The sequence below is a fragment of the Poecilia reticulata genome, chromosome 10 (genome assembly GCF_904066995.2).
Source record: "Poecilia reticulata chromosome 10, P_reticulata-male-v2, whole genome shotgun sequence".
In the NCBI taxonomy this organism is placed as follows: Eukaryota; Metazoa; Chordata; class Actinopteri; order Cyprinodontiformes; family Poeciliidae; genus Poecilia; species Poecilia reticulata.
The window spans coordinates 22745892-22765003 of NC_088839.1; the positions used below are offsets into that span (position 1 = coordinate 22745892).

Genomic DNA, 19112 nt, shown 5'->3' on the forward strand with positions numbered 1-19112 from the left:
TCATCCAGTAGACATGAATGCTGAAAGTCAATGACTTGGTATTATCTGCTGGGTTTCCTTTTGAATAAATTTCAACGATTAAATGAATTTGACAGCATTGTTTCATAAGTTAGATCAATTGGACTCTATCTGCATAATTGAATTGAATTTGCTTTTCAAGTAAAGTGCCTTGAGATGACATGTGTTGTGAATTGTGGCTATGAAGTGAATTGAATTAAATAATCTTTTTGTCTTTTTAGAACATTTTTAAAGCATTCCTTTGTAGAATTAAACCTTATTGGAGTTACCAAGGTGGGATGTTTTCACTTTAAGTTCATCACTCAGTAGGTAAACCTTCTAGCAGCAGGTGGTATAAACAGCAATCTAATTAGGGCTGCACATTTTAGCATTTTCCTTCAAAACATTCATCATGAAATAACTAATATGACTAATTATGAACAAACTAATAATTATCCAATTTCACCCACAAAAGAAACTGTTTCAGGCAGTCTTTAAGAGCAGCAGTTTTCGTTTTCTGCCAAGGCAATGCCTGGTGTTGTGGGATGCCTTCCTTCAAGGTTCCTTTGTTCTGACTTCCTGGATTATTACACAAATGTAAAGATAACACACATTCTACAATTTACATCTTACTTAGGAAATATGCTATTTGATTGTGTTACAGAATGGCACTGTGCGCCTACAAAATTCATAGCACCAATAAGACCAATCTGTTCATATTATTTAAATGTTACACATCTGTTTTCTACCCGTGAAAGCCCATGGAAGTATTCCTTGGTAGTTTGATACTTTTAGTTGCTTTAGTTATTATTTTGGTTACATCTTATACATGTTAAGCAATGTAAAAAAAAAAAAAAAAAAAAAAAAAAAGTTTTGTGTTGCTAATATGAGAAGACATAGCCACTATAATATTTTCTTTCCCCCAAAAAACAACATCTTGCACTCTCCATCCCCTCAGATTTGGCATGTCCACATCTGTCCACTGTTTGATATGTGACAAGTAACTGTGAATATTCTCTGCATAATTAGAATGCAGCACTGCATTCATGCAATGTCAAAAAACGTTCAACAACTGTCTACCCTTTTCCTCTGGCAAGCTCTCTACCCCACAGCGTCCAAGTGGGCGAGTGAGTGACTGGACAAATGATCAAAACAGGTAAGAAGGGACTATAAATATGAGGACTGACAAGAGTCAGGTGACAATTGCAAAAGCTTGGAAAAGCATGAAACTGAGGCAAAAATTTATCATTAATGTATTTATTTGACTAAATATTACTAATAAATAAAACTCATTCAGGTAGTTCTCATTGTTAAAAAAGCAAAGAGAAGCCATTTATATTTCTGTAACATGCTTGATATAAAGTTATGTTGTTTTTATAGTTGATTAAATTTTGTCCTTGGAAGATCTTACAGCCACATGAACACTCAAAAAACAACACAACCACAAAATACAGCTAAAAAACTCTTTAAAACTTAATAAATTAAGCATTCAAATTGAGCCTTGGCATTAACCAAGTTTCATTAATAAAATGTTATGTCAATCTACTGGCCATTGCTAATGTAAAGTACTGTGAAGTAGTATTTTCCTCTTTACAGTACCTGCAAATAATATCGACATTACTGATAGTACTATTTATATTATCAGTGTGACATCTATCCATGCTGATAGATGTCAATGAGTTTGCTTATCTGTTCCTAAATATCAGTGACATGATTTGTTCCTTTTTTAAGATCTTTTGATCGATTTTATGTTGTCTGACATGTTTCTACACAAGTCATTTCTTGATTCTGCAGTTCAGGCAGTAACCTGGCCTCATTTTAGCCTCAGAAACTGAATCACTAAATTTTACTGACATCAAATTTATGATAAAACAACAAGGGATATTTGCTATCACGTAGGCTCAGGGTGGTTTAGAGAGCTTTTTTCTTTTATTTAATGAAGTCATCATTTTAAAACGTCCTCAATATTTTATTGGACTGACTACAGTTTTGATTGTGGCACACACCACTGGTGGCATCAGCTCAACAAGCTTCTGCAAGGTCACAAAAAAATGTTTTCCCATCCAGAGTTCTGTAAATTTTTTGCCAATATCTTGTAGAGCTGATGGGAGAGATGGACCATTGTGCAAATTCTTCTTCATCGCCTGACCTACTGCAGCAACCTGTGATCATAACACTGACCCCACAGGCATGTGAGGATGCATCAACTTTGATTACTAAGTTGTAATCTCTATAGCTTTTATAACTTTTTACCATTTGGTTTTACCCTAACCCAATTTTTGTGTATCTCTTATTTGTTTGATGGTTGCTAATAATTTTACCATTCTGTAATAGATTTATATCTTCTCGTCGACCACAGTAAGAAATAAGAAGCTATCTACTAAATCAGCCGGTGTTGGATAACTTGTTGTGAGCTGAAACAAAGCCACCAGTCTGAATTATTGATTCCTGTCTGGTGTGTAAATCCAGATGGTGACTTCATGGGCATACAACACATGTATAAATTACAGCAGGCATGCAAGCTAGGCTGCTGCAGATTACAACAAAAATGGAAAATACATAACATTTAAAAAAAATGCAAGAAAAAATGTTAAACATAAATAAGATAATGAAATAGCAAAAGCTTAAATTCGAAAAGGCAAACTAAGACAGGTAAGAGAGCAATGCTAAATCTAGCTGCTGTTTATGAGATCTTGTGAAAGTCTGATATACAGACACAAGGGTATAAGAAGTACTCTTAGCAAAGAAGAAAACCCTCTATATGTGTTTTGAATAGCCAATGTGCCCAACATAATAGTAAATCAAGATGTCTGCTTTTCTTGTTGCCGTCTAATCAGGTCAGAGTGGTTTTGTTCTACAAAGAGAGTCTGAGCAAGTTTCCATTTAAGTGTGAAGATTTACTCTATGCATATCTGTCTACGCTGCAGTAAAAGTCCTCCATTTCCTAACCCAATTGTGTCTAGGTGATTTATTCAGTGACCAGTGCAGCCAGTATTTCGTGATGACTGGCCACCAATGATATGTCATGTCAGTGGAGCAATACAGGGAGCAGAGGAGAAGGAACAAGAAGAGAAATATGCAAAGAAAAAGGAAAGACAAACGTTATGCAAGGCTCCGGTTTTTTTTTTTTTTCTGCTTCCACTGACTTGATTAGCACTCCGTTCGCTCCTGCTGTCATCCTGCTTTAACATCTCAAGCTGGAGTTCATTAGAAAAATGAGAGGAAATGTCAATGAGAAACAAGTCACCCACTAATGCAATCAGACACGCCAAAACTCACTCGGTATCCTTCCATGGTTCCTTCAGACACACACCGATGAATACACATACAAACAAGCCTCATCTGGAGCAACAGCAATGAGACTTGGTTTCAGCAAGACTTTTCTTTTTAACATTTGAATACAATGATAAAAATTCAGAGGAATATGACTTTCAACATTTTTAAATTTGCATAACAATTTCAAAATATTATATACATACTGTGAAACATTAGCTTTCCATTTCAATCATAAATCATCATGTTTTTATTTAAGGTTACTATGAAGAGACTCTCCTCTAAATAAATAAAGCCATGCTGAAGCATCAAAACTTTCACCAGTCACCATCCAAAATGTGTTTTTTTGTTGTTGTTTTTTTCCACAGTTAGCAGCAGGCCGCAAAAACGACAGCATCAGAAGTTAAATATGAACACCTGGTTAAAACTTGAAAATCTTCTCCCAGTATTTTTTCACCACACACCCAAAATAAATTAACCTGGAGAGCAAATCAAAAAAAGAAAACATTTTATATACTGATGAGTTTGGAAAGTACGTCAAAAGCACACTTTTCATAGCATTTTGAGTCATGTGTGAAGACATTTCCACTTGCCATAAATGTAAAATGACAACATGGGACAACATAGCTTTCTTGCCTGTTTCCTGTAGTGTTTCCAGTAGTTCCTATAAGGAGAGGTTTTAGCTTTCAGTTTCAATCACAAATTTGGTTGTTTTTCTTCAAAACTTTATCAGAAACTGCAGCTTGGGTCACATTTTTATTTGGTCAAAACTACACCAAATTTTGACAGGGATTGATTGTGGCAGGAAAAGTATGTAGTATTTTAGGGCGAGTCTGATTAAAATTAAATACTGACTGTTACAATAAACAATGTTTTTTTGCATTATGAAAACTGCAGTGAAATAAATAGCTTGTAGTTGGACAACTGTCTCCTGGGAAAGTACAGGAATAGATAGTCATGTGGCCTGTCAGCTTCTTAACATCACCTGAGGAAATATCCAAACACAATCCCAGATATTACACAAACTGTGGAGAGAGAATCCATGGCATATAAAAGGTTGTTAAAAAACATCATTTAAAAACATTAAAATACACTTTCTGTAAATTCATGTTTTTTTCTGTGAATTTTGATCACAGGCAGGCAACTTTGGTATTTACCAACTCATATTTCAAAATAAAGCGGAAATCGAAACACTTTCCATATAACAGATGCTATTTAAAAAATGTTTTTTATAATTTTGTAGTGAACAATAAATTAATGTATAGAGTAGAACAATTTTACTGTAGCCTGTTCAGATATGGTACCATCTTCTTTGTCTGAAAATCCCAACAACAAACTTCTCACAATTTTTTACCTCATGATAAAACGTTGCCAAAGAGTTATGGACTATATTCAGGCCTAAAGATTTCAAAATCATTTTCATTCTGGACTAACTTTATGGATAAAAGCCAGTAAAAAAATAACTTTTCTTCTCTGGTACACAATGTTACATTAATACAGATCTTGGTAGAAAGAAAATGAAAGATTTGTGTGGGTATTGATTTAGTTTTTTCTAAAGATATGCAGACAGATTTTTCTGTTCCACACACCGATGCAGAGGTGTAAATGTTTATTGACGGATTTCTTTCAACATTCCAGCAGAGAATCCAGGCAGACATTTCAATCCACCAGCATGACGGAAGAGGAAAACAAAAGTAACAGTGTTAAACAAATTTATTCTTACTATTTAAGTAAGAAAATTAGCAAACTGGACCACACTTTCTAAAAGCAGAATTTACTTTTTCAAAGTAAAATCAAGTTTTAGGGTTTGTGATTAATCTCAAAGCTTTATAGCTTTGAGAAAGTTTAAAAAATGAGAAGATGCACATACAAAACATCCTGATACTTTAACACAGACAAAAGTACAGAGTTTTGATCCTCCAAAAGGTTTTCACAGCAGTTATGAAGCTAATAATGAACTATATTCAGTTCATTATTACTATAAATATTACATTACTATAAATATTTGGGAGTGGTGATCGGCAACAGACTAGACTGGACATCCAACACTGAAGCTGTGTACAAGAAGGGGATGAGTAGACTCTATTTCCTGAGAAAGCTGAGATCATTTAATGTGTGCAGCAAGATGTTGGAGATATTCTACCACAGCGTTGTTGCCGGTGCCATTTTCTTTGCTGTTGTGTGTTGGGGAAGCAGCATCAGTGCCAGCGACTCTAACAGACAGCTGGCTCTGTACTTGGACTGAAACTGGAGACCCTGGAAAATGTGGTGGAGAGGAGGACAATGAAGAAGCTGTTGTCTATCATGGTCAACAAGCTGCACCCTCTCCACCACACAGTGGACAGACAGCGGAGTACTTTCTCGCACAGACTGCTTCAGCTCCGTTGTCGTAGGGACAGATACAGGAAATCTTTCCTGCCACAGGCCATCACTTTGTATAATAAATGTTAAGTCACCATTGTACAGATTTGTCTTGTACAGATTGTTCACAAAGCACTATTGTACAGATTATTAATATTCATTGTTCATATTGTACAGAATCTTACATCTTACATTCTACATTTTATAGCATTTTTATTTATTTTATTTTGTTTTTTTTATTTTTATTGGTAACTTGATCTGTGTGTATGTGTATGCTGCAACTGCACAGTAATTTCCTGTCTGGGATGAATAAAGTATTGTATTCTATTCTATAATAAAGCCTCTGGTAAGGCACAGAGGAAACCGATAACATCACTGTAACCTCGGGATAAAACAAGAAGACTAGAATCAGAAAATTTTCTCTGAAGCTTACTGATGAACATATTCTCACGTCAAATTTGTATGTAGTAACTAACTTAGTACTCAGGGAGCATCAAACAAAAAAAAGGTTCTGGTCTGTAGTTTCACTTTAAATAAAAGGAGGAAAAAAAACTAGATTTGTGTACAGAAGGAGACGAATCTGTTTATCTTCATAAACTTCAGTAACAAACTTATTAAAGATAAGATAAAATATGCAATTATGTACAGTAGTCCTGCAAATGTGATTCTTTTATCAATGGTAACTATTTTCTTACGTGAAATGTTAATTGGCAATACAGTCTGTTTTAAGGTTTCCTTTTTTGTTTGCCTTTGACATTGCTATCTAACTTTGCTAATGAGATAGCCTACTTCAAAATGTGCATAAAACATGAAGCAGGACTTTTTAACTGACCCCATCATTAAATATGCATTAGTTTGTTTGGCTGAATTCAAAGTATTCATCAGCTTCTCTTTTGTTGCATTTCAGGGGAAAATGTAGCTGTCTGCTGAAAACCCATATTATTAAGCCTCAATGGCTGTTCCCATGGTAACCACAAGTGTCCCCAAATCAACCAGGACTAAAATCTGAAGCCATTCTTCTGTACTGTTCTTTTCTTCTATAGTTCATATTGACAATAATTGTAAAAAAAAGAAAAAAGAAAATGTTGCAGTGAGTTGTCTCATGACTTTTTTGAGTTTTTATTAAGATGCTTGGAATTGTGGCCTTTTGGAGAAATTTCTAATATTCTTTTATCAGCTTGAGTGAATTTAAGTTACTTGACACAAACAGAAATGCATCAAAATATTCTCAAAGTGGGTGATTTGTGTTTTGTCTCTAAAATGTAAAGTGAAACTAGTTGAGAGTTTGACAGTTCTGGAAGAAAACAAACTTCTTTCGCTTACTTTGTGTTTTCCCTTGCGATCTAAGCATTTGAATTCAGCAGGTCGTGCTTTGCTGCCCTTAGTGTATAGATTTGGTTCTTCAGCTGCTGTTTGCCCTCCAAGCTCCTCTCAAGTCCTGCCTCTTGCTCCATCAATCCACCCCTCACTCTCAGCAGCTGATAATTAAAGAAGAAGATTGGTAACTTATTGATGTTCACAGCATTGACTCGCCCTGTGCTGATCTCCTCTGCAACAAAGGCCGAATAAGTAAGAGTGATTGAAAGTTTTAAGACTTTGGTCTTCATTTAGGTTGAATTAAAAAGTTGAGCAGAAAGAGAACAAAACAAAGTCTACCATGCAGGCTCCTTCATCGGCTTCTTTCACGGCAGTACTGAGAAAGTCATCAATTACAGTGATGATGTGCGGTACATGTCAAGTGAGGAGAAAATTGAGCCCTGGTCTGGCAACGGGGAGTCAGGGGTGATTTAGCTGGTCAGTAAAGCAGCCATGTGTCTAATGAGCTGCTCTGCATGTCAAGGAATTTATTCCCACCAAGTATGTTTCTTGTGAATGCTATCTAGATGGATTTAATGTCCAATTAGAGCCTATTTCCTGCATAACTAAGTCGTCTGTTTTTGCTCTTTGGGATGTTGGAAGTACGGTGATTGTAGAAATCCAGCAATCTGTCACCACATGTAAGCAGCTGAATGAGAAAAAAGTGGATCTATAAACAAAATTTACTGCCAGAAAATTAAGATATGAATCTTTTTTTTTCATCACAATCAGTTTTGATCATTTTGAGAAGCAGGGAGCTTGGTGCTCATCACTGATGAGGCGAGGTGTGATGAGGCATTAAGATTTTGGTTCTGATGAACTACGGCCTACTGAGGACGAGAGTGTCTCAAAAGGTTTTCATGCAGAATGTGAGCAGGTAACCATGATTATCTCATTGTCTTGAAAGCTTACAGGTTTTGGGAATTGCAGTTGATTTTGTGCTTGGGCTATATTCATCCGTGGCAATGGCATGTTATTCAAAAAGTGCTTAAAGATATCTATGTTCAAAATATACTCTAAGCCTAAACTGGCCAAATAAAGTCATTACTGCATTTATATTAAATGCAAGCAATCTTATTCTCAAAGTTTAATCAGATGTAATTAATTTAATTCAGCAAGCAGTAGATACGTACATTGTTTACATTTTTCCATTTTAGATCAGAGTATTACCTGAATTTCTGTTTATTAACTCACAGAATTATACAAAAAATGTTTATGCTTTATCCTCCCTCCACACAAGGGCGTAGGAACAAGTTTATCATTGGGGGGGGCACATATCGGAAATCGTAAATAGCTTGAGCAAAAATGTCAAACAATGGTGTCATCAACGTGTTGCTCTAATCTGACCCCTATAACGAGTAATCTAACGTGTTACTATTTACAATCCAATAATCAGATAAAAATTACGTATCCAAGTTACGTATTTGTGATTATTTTTAGAAAACACATATTGTTGCTTTCTTCTTTTTCCTTGGGGAGATCCGTTTCATATGTAACACCAGCGACACAAACGTAAATGATGGAGGGAAAAGGGATGCACATTTTATACCTGATGGATGAATTTTTCATTGAGTGATCAAATTATTCGTTCAAAGTAACTATGCCATCTATGGCAATAAACTAACTACACTATATATCATATGTGTGTAGACCTGTTACAACAAATTTAGATTTTTGATAAACAATATTGTTGCTTTTAGACCATTTTTTAGTAATGTTAAGTGATTTAGTAATGGCAAAATTATAATGCAAGAACACAATCTGAAAAATCAGTAAAGTTTAAATTATAATGAACATTTAACACTGCAACTGGAAGCCATTTCAAATATCCAAAATAAATAAACAAAAACGACAAATAAAATGAATTTTGAAGTCTTTGTAAATAAAATGTTCCCTCAAAAAAAGGTTTAGCTGAGACCAAAGCACCAACCAGAAAGCTTTTATCATACAGTTTCTTGTAGAAAGAAAGATGAATAAAAAGAGAAGTGATAAATCATGCCAATGGAAATTATTGAATTTGTTTTAATTTATCATGAGCACTGAGCTCGGTTCATTGTGCGCATTGAAGCGGACACGCAGCGGCACAAGCTGACGCCGCCGCATGCGCAGCGTGTCGCAGCGCCTCGTGCATCTCTGGATCTTTGCAACTCGGTGCGGATCACGCGCGCCGCTCTCCCAGGCGGCTCCAATGTAAACCTTAACTATAAACGCCATACCGCTGTCTTGGCTCAAAAACGCGAACTGTTACAACCGCGACTATAACTCAGCCTTCCGGAGAGTCAAAAAGTGGTATTTCAAGAGAGTAGAAGAAATCCTATGTCTTTTGAACAATAACAATTTTTGTTGCTAAGAGATGAGTGTGTTTACTGGTAACCAAGTGCCACGAAGTGAACTTCAGATTTTCACTTTTGCGAAATGTGCCAACGGTAAATGTCTTGTATCTAATCAGGTAAGCATTATTTCGAAAGAGCTTTTGTTTTATTAACTACTTGCTATTAATTTAGTTTTAAGAGATAAGCGGGGTTTTTTCTGGTAACGAACTGCCACAAAGTATAAATCGACATTTTTACTTTTGTGTTGAATGTGTGTTAAAATATTTGCCACTAATGACAAAAAAAACTTTTCTGCAAAATTCACCAACTGCACAATTCTTGTTAGTGTAAAATAAGTGGTATTTCAAAAGAGCGGGAGAAACATTATATTTTTTTATCAATACGAATTTTTGTTGCTACGCTTTTAATCTGTTGCTTAGAGATGATCGTGTTTTCTGGTAACCAAGGTCCACAAAGTTCCATAAAGTAAACGTCTGAGAGAGATCAGAAGAAATCCTATGTTTTTTGAACAATAACAATTTTTGTTGCTAATCTGTTGCTAAGAGATGAGTGTGTTTACTGGTAACCAAGTGCCACGAGGTGAACTTCAGATTTTTCCTAAAATAAGCTTTTTAGCTATTTTATTTATTTATTAACCATGTTTAGCACACTGAATGGAGGAAGTCAATGTAAGACAACATGCTAGTTATAGCCCACATATGCCACTGGATGCATTTAGGCTAATATTACCATTATTCAATATTGATATTGCCTAATGTTTTGTGATACCAAGTATAGGCTACAGAACAAAGACAGAAATATTTACAGACAGAGATGTTTAAGCAGAATTATTGCAAAGGCAGAAATGAGAAAAAAACCCACCATTTATCTTAAACTCCTAGAACTGGCTTTAATTCTTGAGTTAAAGGAATTCTATTAAAAAAGAGAAACACCTGCTTTAAAAGCTGACTTAAAATGTTCCTTTCTGTGAGCACCCTATGTATCATCTGATATTGTTCGGACAGGTTCGGATCTGATATCACTTGCCTTGTTAAATTTCCTGTTCCCATGTTCTCTGACAAGGCCCAGAAATTTGATAACGAGTCAGATTTCTAAGTTTTAAAATGTTATCAGAAAGGTAGAAAGTTTGCAAATTACAAGAAGTACAACAAAAACTTTATAAATGACTTTTCTGATTTCCTGGCTGTTATCATGCCAAGATATGACCGAGTTCTCATTGTTGGTGATTTTAATATTCATGTCTGTCGTCCTACTTCACCTATGTAGGACGACATAGGTGAAGTCCTACGTAGGAATCGGTAACATTACCGATTTCTTAATGTTACCGATTAAGAAATCGGTAACATTTCTTAATGTTACCGATTCTTTTAATTCTGTGCAGTCTGGGTGCTACCCATGAGCATAGTCACAGTCTTGATGTGGTTTTATCTTATGGTCTACCAGTTTGTAATTTAGTGATTGGTGACTCGTTATTTTCAGACCATATGCCTGTTTTATTTGAGATAACGCTGTCCTGTGCTAAAGCTAAAGCATGCGCTGCAACTCTGTTCTATCGTGTTCTTAACCCTTCTACTGCTGGTCAGTTTTCTGCTGTTTTTAATCAATTTATTGGTGTATAAAGTGCTTCATAAATAAAGTTGGTATGGGATGGTATGGTACTGTGGTCTTCACCTTCCAGGCCTGTTCCAGTTCCTCTCTGAGGCCCTGGTATTCCTCCAGTTTCTCGTGCTCCTTTTTTTCTGATGTTGTAGTCACTTGGTATTGCTACATCCTCCACAACGGCTTTCCTCTGTTGTTTATCCACCACCACAATGTCCGGTTGGTTCGTCATTACCATTTTGTCTGTCTGAATCTGGACGTCCCACAGGATCTTAGCTCAGTTATTCTCCACCACCTTTGGGGGTGATCCCCACTTTGATCTTCCAGTCCATATTCTGCAGATGTTTCTGTACACTATGCCCGCTACTTGGTTATGTCGTACCATGTATGATTTCCCTGCCAGCATCTTGCACCCTGCTGTTATGTGCTGGACTGTCTCAGGGGCCTCCTTGCACAACATACACCTTGGGTCTTGTCTGGTGTGGTAGATCTGAGCCTCTATTGCTCTGGTGTTTAGGGCCTGTTCCTGTGCAGCCAGGATGAGAGCCTCTGTGCTGTCCTTGAGTCCAGCTTTCTCGAGCCATTAGTAGGATTTCCTGATAACAGCCACTTCAGTTATTTGTCGGTGGTACATCCCATGTAGGGGCATGTCCTCCCACGATGGTACCTCCAGCACCTCATCCTCTGTTCCCCATTGTCTGAGACATTTATTGAGCACATTGTCTGTTGAGACCTTGTCCTTGGTGTATTTATGGACCTTGGATGTTTCATCCTGGACAGTGGCTCTCATACTCACTAGTCCTCTGCCTCTTTCCTTGCAGCTAGTCTCAGGGTGCTGAATTGACCGAGCTTCTCAGCCTATCTCTAAGGGAGATAAGCTACTAACCATGCATGGTTAGTAGCTTCAGAGTCTTAACATCCGTGGCGTTCATCTCCTCCTTTGGCCAGCTAATTATTTATGTATTTATTTTTATTTCTAACAGACAGAAAAGACAATCAAGAAAGAAAAAATAAAATAGAATGAAACATTCTACATAAATAAGAGGTAAATCAAATTATTATGCCCAAGTGACAAGCAAATTTTATATTTTCTGTTTAAAAAGGAGCAGGTAGTAGTTGTATTATCTTATAATGTCCTGCTCATTTCATACTTATCAATTTATAATCCATTAACTGTCAAAACATCAGAACGAGATAACTTGTATCCATTCTACATGACATTTAAAGATGTCCCATTATTTAAACACTATTTATATCATCAATAGTATTTACAGACTTTAAAACAGTCATCTTATAGAACATATTTTGCAATAAGCTCCTTTTTAGGCTGGTTTATATTTCTACTGTTTTGAACTCATCATTTAATCCATTCTATACATCTACTCTACACACCGATAAACAAAAACTCTGCATGGTTGTTCTACTACATTGGTTTTTAAAATGTTCTTCACCTCTTAAATTATAACCGCCCTCTCTGTCACAAAACATTTTCTGTATATTGGGTGGAAGTTGCTGATTTCTGACCTTAAACATGAATTGTACAGTTTTAATATTTCAGTAAAAATTTACCGATTACCGGTCGATCTACGTTCCCACCGTCATATGGTCATGAGCTTTGGGTCATGACCGAAAGAACGAGATCACGGATACAAGCGGCCGAAATGGGTTTCCTTCTCAGGGTGGCTGGGCTCTCCCTTAGAGATAGACCCTTGGGATTCCTCCGGAGGAGCTGGAAGAAGTTGCTGGGGAGAGGGAAGTCTGGGCCTCCCTTCTGAAGCTGCTGCCCCCGCGACCCGACCCCGGATAAGCGGAAGAAAATGGATAATATTTCAGTATGGGGGTATTCTGGGACCTTGTTTCTCAGCTTGGCTTCCCCAAGGTTCAGTTTTGGGCCCACTCCTCTTTTTACTGTACATACGCCCAATAGGTTTTATTTTAAATCGCCACAGTAAAGGATTCCAAAAAGGTTTGGTTCCCTCAATTTAGAAAACTCAAGAAATCACCTGCCTTATTTACCTTCCTTGCGGCTCGTGTTTAGTCAGAATGCTGGATTTGGGGTGGAGCCCTCCATGCATGGTTAGTAGTTTCAGAGTCTTTACATCCGTGGTGTTTATCTCCTCCTTTGGCCAACTAGGTATTCCTGCAGGGTCTCTGATTACTGGTAAGGCGTAGCTGTTTATTGCACTGCTCTTGTTCTTGGGTGATTCTTTTTTTGCGGCAACATTTCGGCCTCAGGATTTTTGAAAAAAAAAAGTATTAATGTTTTAAGTTTTAAATATTTTGTTACAACACTGACATGTTTAACAATAAGAAATTAATAATGGGCAAGCTGAGGATTGGATAAATTAATAATTACATGTGTTTTTTTTTCAACATTGTCTCTGAATGTGTTCCAGCCTGTTATGAACATTTACATATAGACCATAAATAGTTAAACATTTAAATTTTGAAAAATAATGACTTTTTCTTAAAAAGAGTGTGTCCCTTTTACTATATAATATGTTTTATTCTTGAAATTGTAACACATCATGAAGTTACGAATAATTTATGACTGTATTGTAAAGAAAAAACTGTTTTTTTACTCATTATTACTGACAGCATTGAAAATATTGGTAATTTTAAAAACGTATACCAATATTTGCATTTATTGGTCTTCAAATCCCAACATGGCACATAAAAATTCACAGTACTTAATGTTTCTGTAACAATATTTAATAAAAACATGTGTGGAATGGAACATAACATGGTGGATTGTGCCATAACAAGGTGGAAAATCAAAGTCTTTGATTCTAAAATCTGATGATTTTCATTATTAGTTGCAGGATTGGCTCTTTCAAGTCAAAGTATAGGTAGAGTATTTGTCCTGGCTCTATTTGGCAAAAACAGGTGATATCCCTATAGTGGATTTTCCCATGACAGGTACTCATTGTACCTCAGACTACTCTGAGCATCAAGCTGTACGCCAAGAGCGAGACATCGACTCACTGATCCACACCACCAGGACCTACAGCACTGACATTGGGATGTCATTCGGACTAGAGAAGTGTGGCGGATGGTTACAAAGAGAGGGAAGGTCATCCACACAGAAGGGGTCTCACTCCCAGAAGGAACAAAAGCAGACATTGAAGACAGTTACACGTACCTGGGAATACCACAAGCAAATGGCAACCTGAATGAGGTCACAAGGAAAGGAGCCACAGCCAAATAGCTCCAACGATTAAGGCAAGTCCTGAGAAGCCAGCTCAATGGCAAGAACAAGATCCGTGCGATAAGCAGCTATGCCTTAACAGTAATCAGAGACCCTGCAGGAATAATCAGCTGGCCAAAGGAGGAGATGAAGACCACCGATGTTAAGACACTCGGAAACTACTGACCATGCATGGAGGTTTCCACCCCAAATCCAGCATTCAGACTAAACACGAGTCATAGGGAAGGTAAATAAGGCAGGTGATTCCTTGAGTTTTCTAAATTGAGGGAACCAAACCTTTTTGGAATCCTAAAGACCTTTATTGGAAATAAATGCCCTTCTTAGAGGATTAAGAGGCAGAGCGACCACAAAGTTGATTTGTTGGATTCTGTGAAGACGTTTGCAGTCTAAAGAGGATATGCCACCCAATGCAAGAAGAATGGGTTAAGTGGTTCCAGCACGCAATCTCCTCCTCAGGGTGAATTGTTTGGAATTAAATGCTGAACATAAATGTTTTGTTGAGAAATTACAGGCCTTAATATGTTAATTTTTTCTTTCGTGTGTTTGAATAAATAAGTCTAATTTTTTTTTCTTAAAAGGATCAATCAATTAATTAATTTTATTTATTAGGGACTCTTTCATACTAAAAGCAGCTCTAAGTATCATAAAGTTGAGGTGAGGTGGTGACAGAAAACGCAGATGAAGCCCAGGGTGTAGATAGATGAATGATGATGAATATTTAATGATGAGAAGCTCACAACAGTCCAGGAACTGGCAGCACGGCAGAAACGTAGGCTAAGCTCATACCGGTAGCAACAGAGCAGCTGGAACTAGAGCTAACGTTGACTCAGGACAAACAGTTCAACTGACGACGACTAATTGTACAGACTCTCAGGACTTAACAGTCCAACTGAGTAGACTGAGTTAACCGTCCAACTGAGTAGACTGAGTAGACTGACTAAAGGTCAACAACGAACGACATACGACACTTTGTCAGACAAATGTCTGACAAAGAATGGGGATAACAGGTGGGCTTAAATACACAGAGGGTAATTAGGGAACCTAGACATATCTGGGAACAATCAAGACGGCACAGAGGCTCACAAGGGAAAACAGATCCAGACACAGAAAAACCTCAAAACTAAATACACAGCAAAACAGATCCTCACACTAAGAGCTGTACGAACAATTAGCCCTCAGGTTTCTCTGACAAACTGTTCCACAAAAAGGAGCCATAATACTGGATGGATAATAAATGACTGAAACTATATGATCACGTAAAAAGTTAAAATAAGATTCATAAATATATATGTATAGAAAACAACAAGGAAAATGACAAAATCTAATTGATTTCTATTTGCTTTTTCTTTCTCTCTGTCTGAGCCTCGCGCGGTGCATCTGACCTCTGACCTCAACTCCTCCCATCTGTCCTCTCATGGACCAGATGATGTCCCTCCTACAAAACCAGCTGATGAAAATGATTGAGAAGATCTGGAGGATCAAGAAGACAGAAAAGACCTCCATCACCTCCAGGGGACAACTGTCAGTCTCCTGTTGGGCATTTGGACTGAAAACTGTGTGAGACTGAGCTTTAACAACCTCCGCTGGTCTGCTGTCCAGTATCAACGTAGAGGAAGAAAAGCTAAACATGCTTCAGAGCTGTGAGAGAAGACGACTCTGAACTGTTGATGCTTGTTTCATCTGTGGACAACATGGACATTTCCTGAGGGACGATCTGGACAACCCAAAGATCCGACACCAGAACCAGTTGGACTGACAGGAAGCCGGAGGAAAGAGACGGGGGAGGATTTGGCTACAGCAACGCCGAGACCGAGTGGGGGAGAGGGGCGAGAAGGAAGGAACAACATGAACCCACTGTGAAGGACGATCTGTCTGTAACATCTATCTAGATCACGACTTTAAATCTGAAACAACAACGGAGTGAGCAGCAAACCTTCACTCTACCAAGTATCAAGTACTTCAACTTTTGACACCAAAGAGGACAATGTCCAGAGCAACAGCTAGTTTAGATGTTTCTGAAAGGCTCTCCACTCAAAGAACTATTGCTGGTCCACTATTGAGTGACCGAAGCAGAGAGTGAAGATTTATACTTTTATGACAGGAGGTAACAAATCCTCCTGAGCTGGCGATCAGTGTTCCTGCTTCTACGCTTTACCTACTTTCCAGATGGAAACTCTGCGCTTTCTTGTTGGGTTTTGAACGGACACTTATCTATACCTTCACTGCACTAATGTAATTTGTTTTGTTTTGTTGGATTTCCTAGAAAACACATGAAATTGGGTAGCTTAATTATGATCATTCTTAGTTGTTTGACTCCTAAGGATGTTTAATAGTTTAGAAATTCATTCTTCTAGACATAAGAGAAGTCAATTTAAAATTAACTTTAATGTGTGTAAAAGACTTGTGTTGTCTCTGCCTGGCAGAGCTTTCCATCCAGATTTGCTTCATGATTGATTGTCCTACAAGCTCTCTGTATTGTGCATAATTCATAAATAAACCTGATTGAGTGATTTTACCTGAACAGTGCTTGGTAAGTTTTTTTCCACAACAATGGACAAAAACATTAAAGGCTCTCAAGTAAAAGGCGTGGCAGTTTTAGCTAATGTTGGACCCATGAGCCAATGCTAACATTAGCATATTAGCCTGCAAAGACTTTTATGCGTCATCTTTTCAAAGAAAAATGAACCTGTAACCATATATGCGAGTAGTAGAGGCATACATGGCACATGAAAATATACTGAAGACGAATAACTCACCTTTAAAGAAGCTCTGTTTCTTCCAATGGAAGCTTCCCGCACTTTACTGCGCACCACTGAGCTGAAGCATTCACTCCAGTGACAAAAATACGAGTCTGTCATTGGGGGGGACGCATATCGGAAACTTGACAGATCAGTAAATATTTTGAGCAGAAATGTCAAACAATTATGCCATCATCACATCAGTAATGCATTACTCTAATTTGACCATTGTTTCATTAAAGGGTCATATTTACTGAAATAAATAAGTATTCTAACACGTCACTATTTACAATCCAGTAATCAGGATTCCAGGATGAACACTCACTTTAGCATTTGCCTCACAACTAGCAAGCTACATACTCTGGTAACACAGACAGGCTACCAGATTCTGATATATCTTATTGGTCAAAAGACATTTTATTGGTCAAAATGCACTAATATAAATTGACTTGCAGTTGAACTGGTTCTACTTACTAAAGCCAAAGTAAAAAACAAATAATAAAATAGGACTCGGCAGTTTTAAACTCAATACAGCAGTTTGACCAACAAAAATAAAATCTAAAAAACAAGTTTTGTTCTTCTTGAACAACTCTCTACATCAGTGCAAGAATTTAAAATAAATAAAAATGATACTTTTCACGTCTAACAGACACCTTAGCTCCTCACTGTTAACTAGGTCTCACTTTCCAGCTCTGCATTCAGTAACTTACCAAACATGAGCCATAAAAAACACTGAAGCAAAAAGACTAAATGTTTTTATTCTCCTGTCATTTTTAGCCGCAAACATTTAACTAAAAATATCTACAGATATGTGTTCCTGTCTCTGCCTCCCTCTGACTCTCTGAAACCTGATGTTCCTGCATGGATTCATGGATTTACAACAGACACTACAGTAATTTACAGGATCAGAATGTGAACTAAATATAAAAAGTATGTTTTTATCATACAGAATGAGAATTTAAACGACTTCATTTTCAGATGTATACATTATTATACATCTCAACTCTATTTACTTTGTAGCAAAAATTTTCACTAATTTATTTTTAAACCTCTCCTCAAGCACTTTTCTTATTGTCTCCTGTAATTAATATAATTTTTTATATAATTAATATAATTTTTATATCTTCACACTCTGAAACTCCACCTGGCTCTCCTATGCCTGACCTGCTCCTCTCATAATAAAATAGTTTAGTTTATTTAAACATTAAAAACAGTTCATACATATTTCACTACACTAAATGAAGACCTCACCAGAGCTTCTTCACCTTTCTTCAACATCATTCTAGCACTGCTGTTCTCCTAGATATCTAAATAATATAATATAATATAATATAATATAATATAATATAATATAATATAATATAACATAACATAATATAATATAATATATAAATACACGTTAAGCGGTCGAGTATGATCAGGTGTTGCTCACTTTAAATAATAAGGCTAATTTCGCTGCTTTTTCAGTCTCGTTCTAAATCATTGTGACTAGACTAGCTAACTTTTAAACAAAGTTAGCTGTAAAATTTTGGACATGTGACTATTCCAGAATTAAAACAGCTTAACCAAAAAGATGTAGTTCTATATATGAAAATAAACTGACAACAAGATGTTATAAACGAGCGATATTCATGGCAACATTCCTGACAGATCGTTTACCTCATTCAAATGGAGTTTCTCTGACTCGTCTGCTGCTGCCTTTACTCTGAACCGTTCAGAGGGGAGAGGAAGCGCTCTGCTAATGCGCTGTTGTGGGCCTTCAAAATAAAAGCATGCGAGTGGAAGATTTTAAAATTCTTTGCAACTGAGGTGAAATTATTGGGGGGGACGAATGTGACTCTCTCCAATATTGTGGGGGACATGTCCCCCCCGTGCCCCCCGCTTCCTACGCCTATGCCTCCACATATAATGATGGCTGAACATTTCAGTTTTAACTTAAACAGACAACAGAACATATATCCAAAAGTTAAAATATTTCTCCCTGAGTGCAACACCACATTGCAAGCTGGCTTTGTTGCTCTTGGAGTAATGGCTCCCTCCTCTCTGGTTGTCAGATAATGATGCTACATATTTCAGCCAGCATCTTCACAAGGCCTTTTGCTTTCATTCTGAGGTTGATGAGCACATTTTGCAACAAAACATGGGACTCGTGTCCTTGTCAAACAAAAAGAATGGTTGGCATTTCAGTGGTTTTTATCCTCACATGTAACTCCCCAAATAGATGAACATCAGCCATATAAAAAGTAT

At 37.0% G+C, this 19112-nt stretch overlaps 1 long non-coding RNA gene across 1 annotated transcript; it reads left to right on the forward strand.

Moving 5' to 3' along the window:
- Window positions 1-8935: 8935 nt before the first annotated feature.
- On the forward strand, window positions 8936-16648 carry LOC145553158 (uncharacterized). Its single transcript, XR_014089407.1, has 2 exons — window positions 8936-9436; window positions 15490-16648. It is a non-coding gene; the product is annotated as an uncharacterized LOC145553158 (long non-coding RNA).
- The last annotated feature ends 2464 nt before the right edge of the window (window positions 16649-19112 follow it).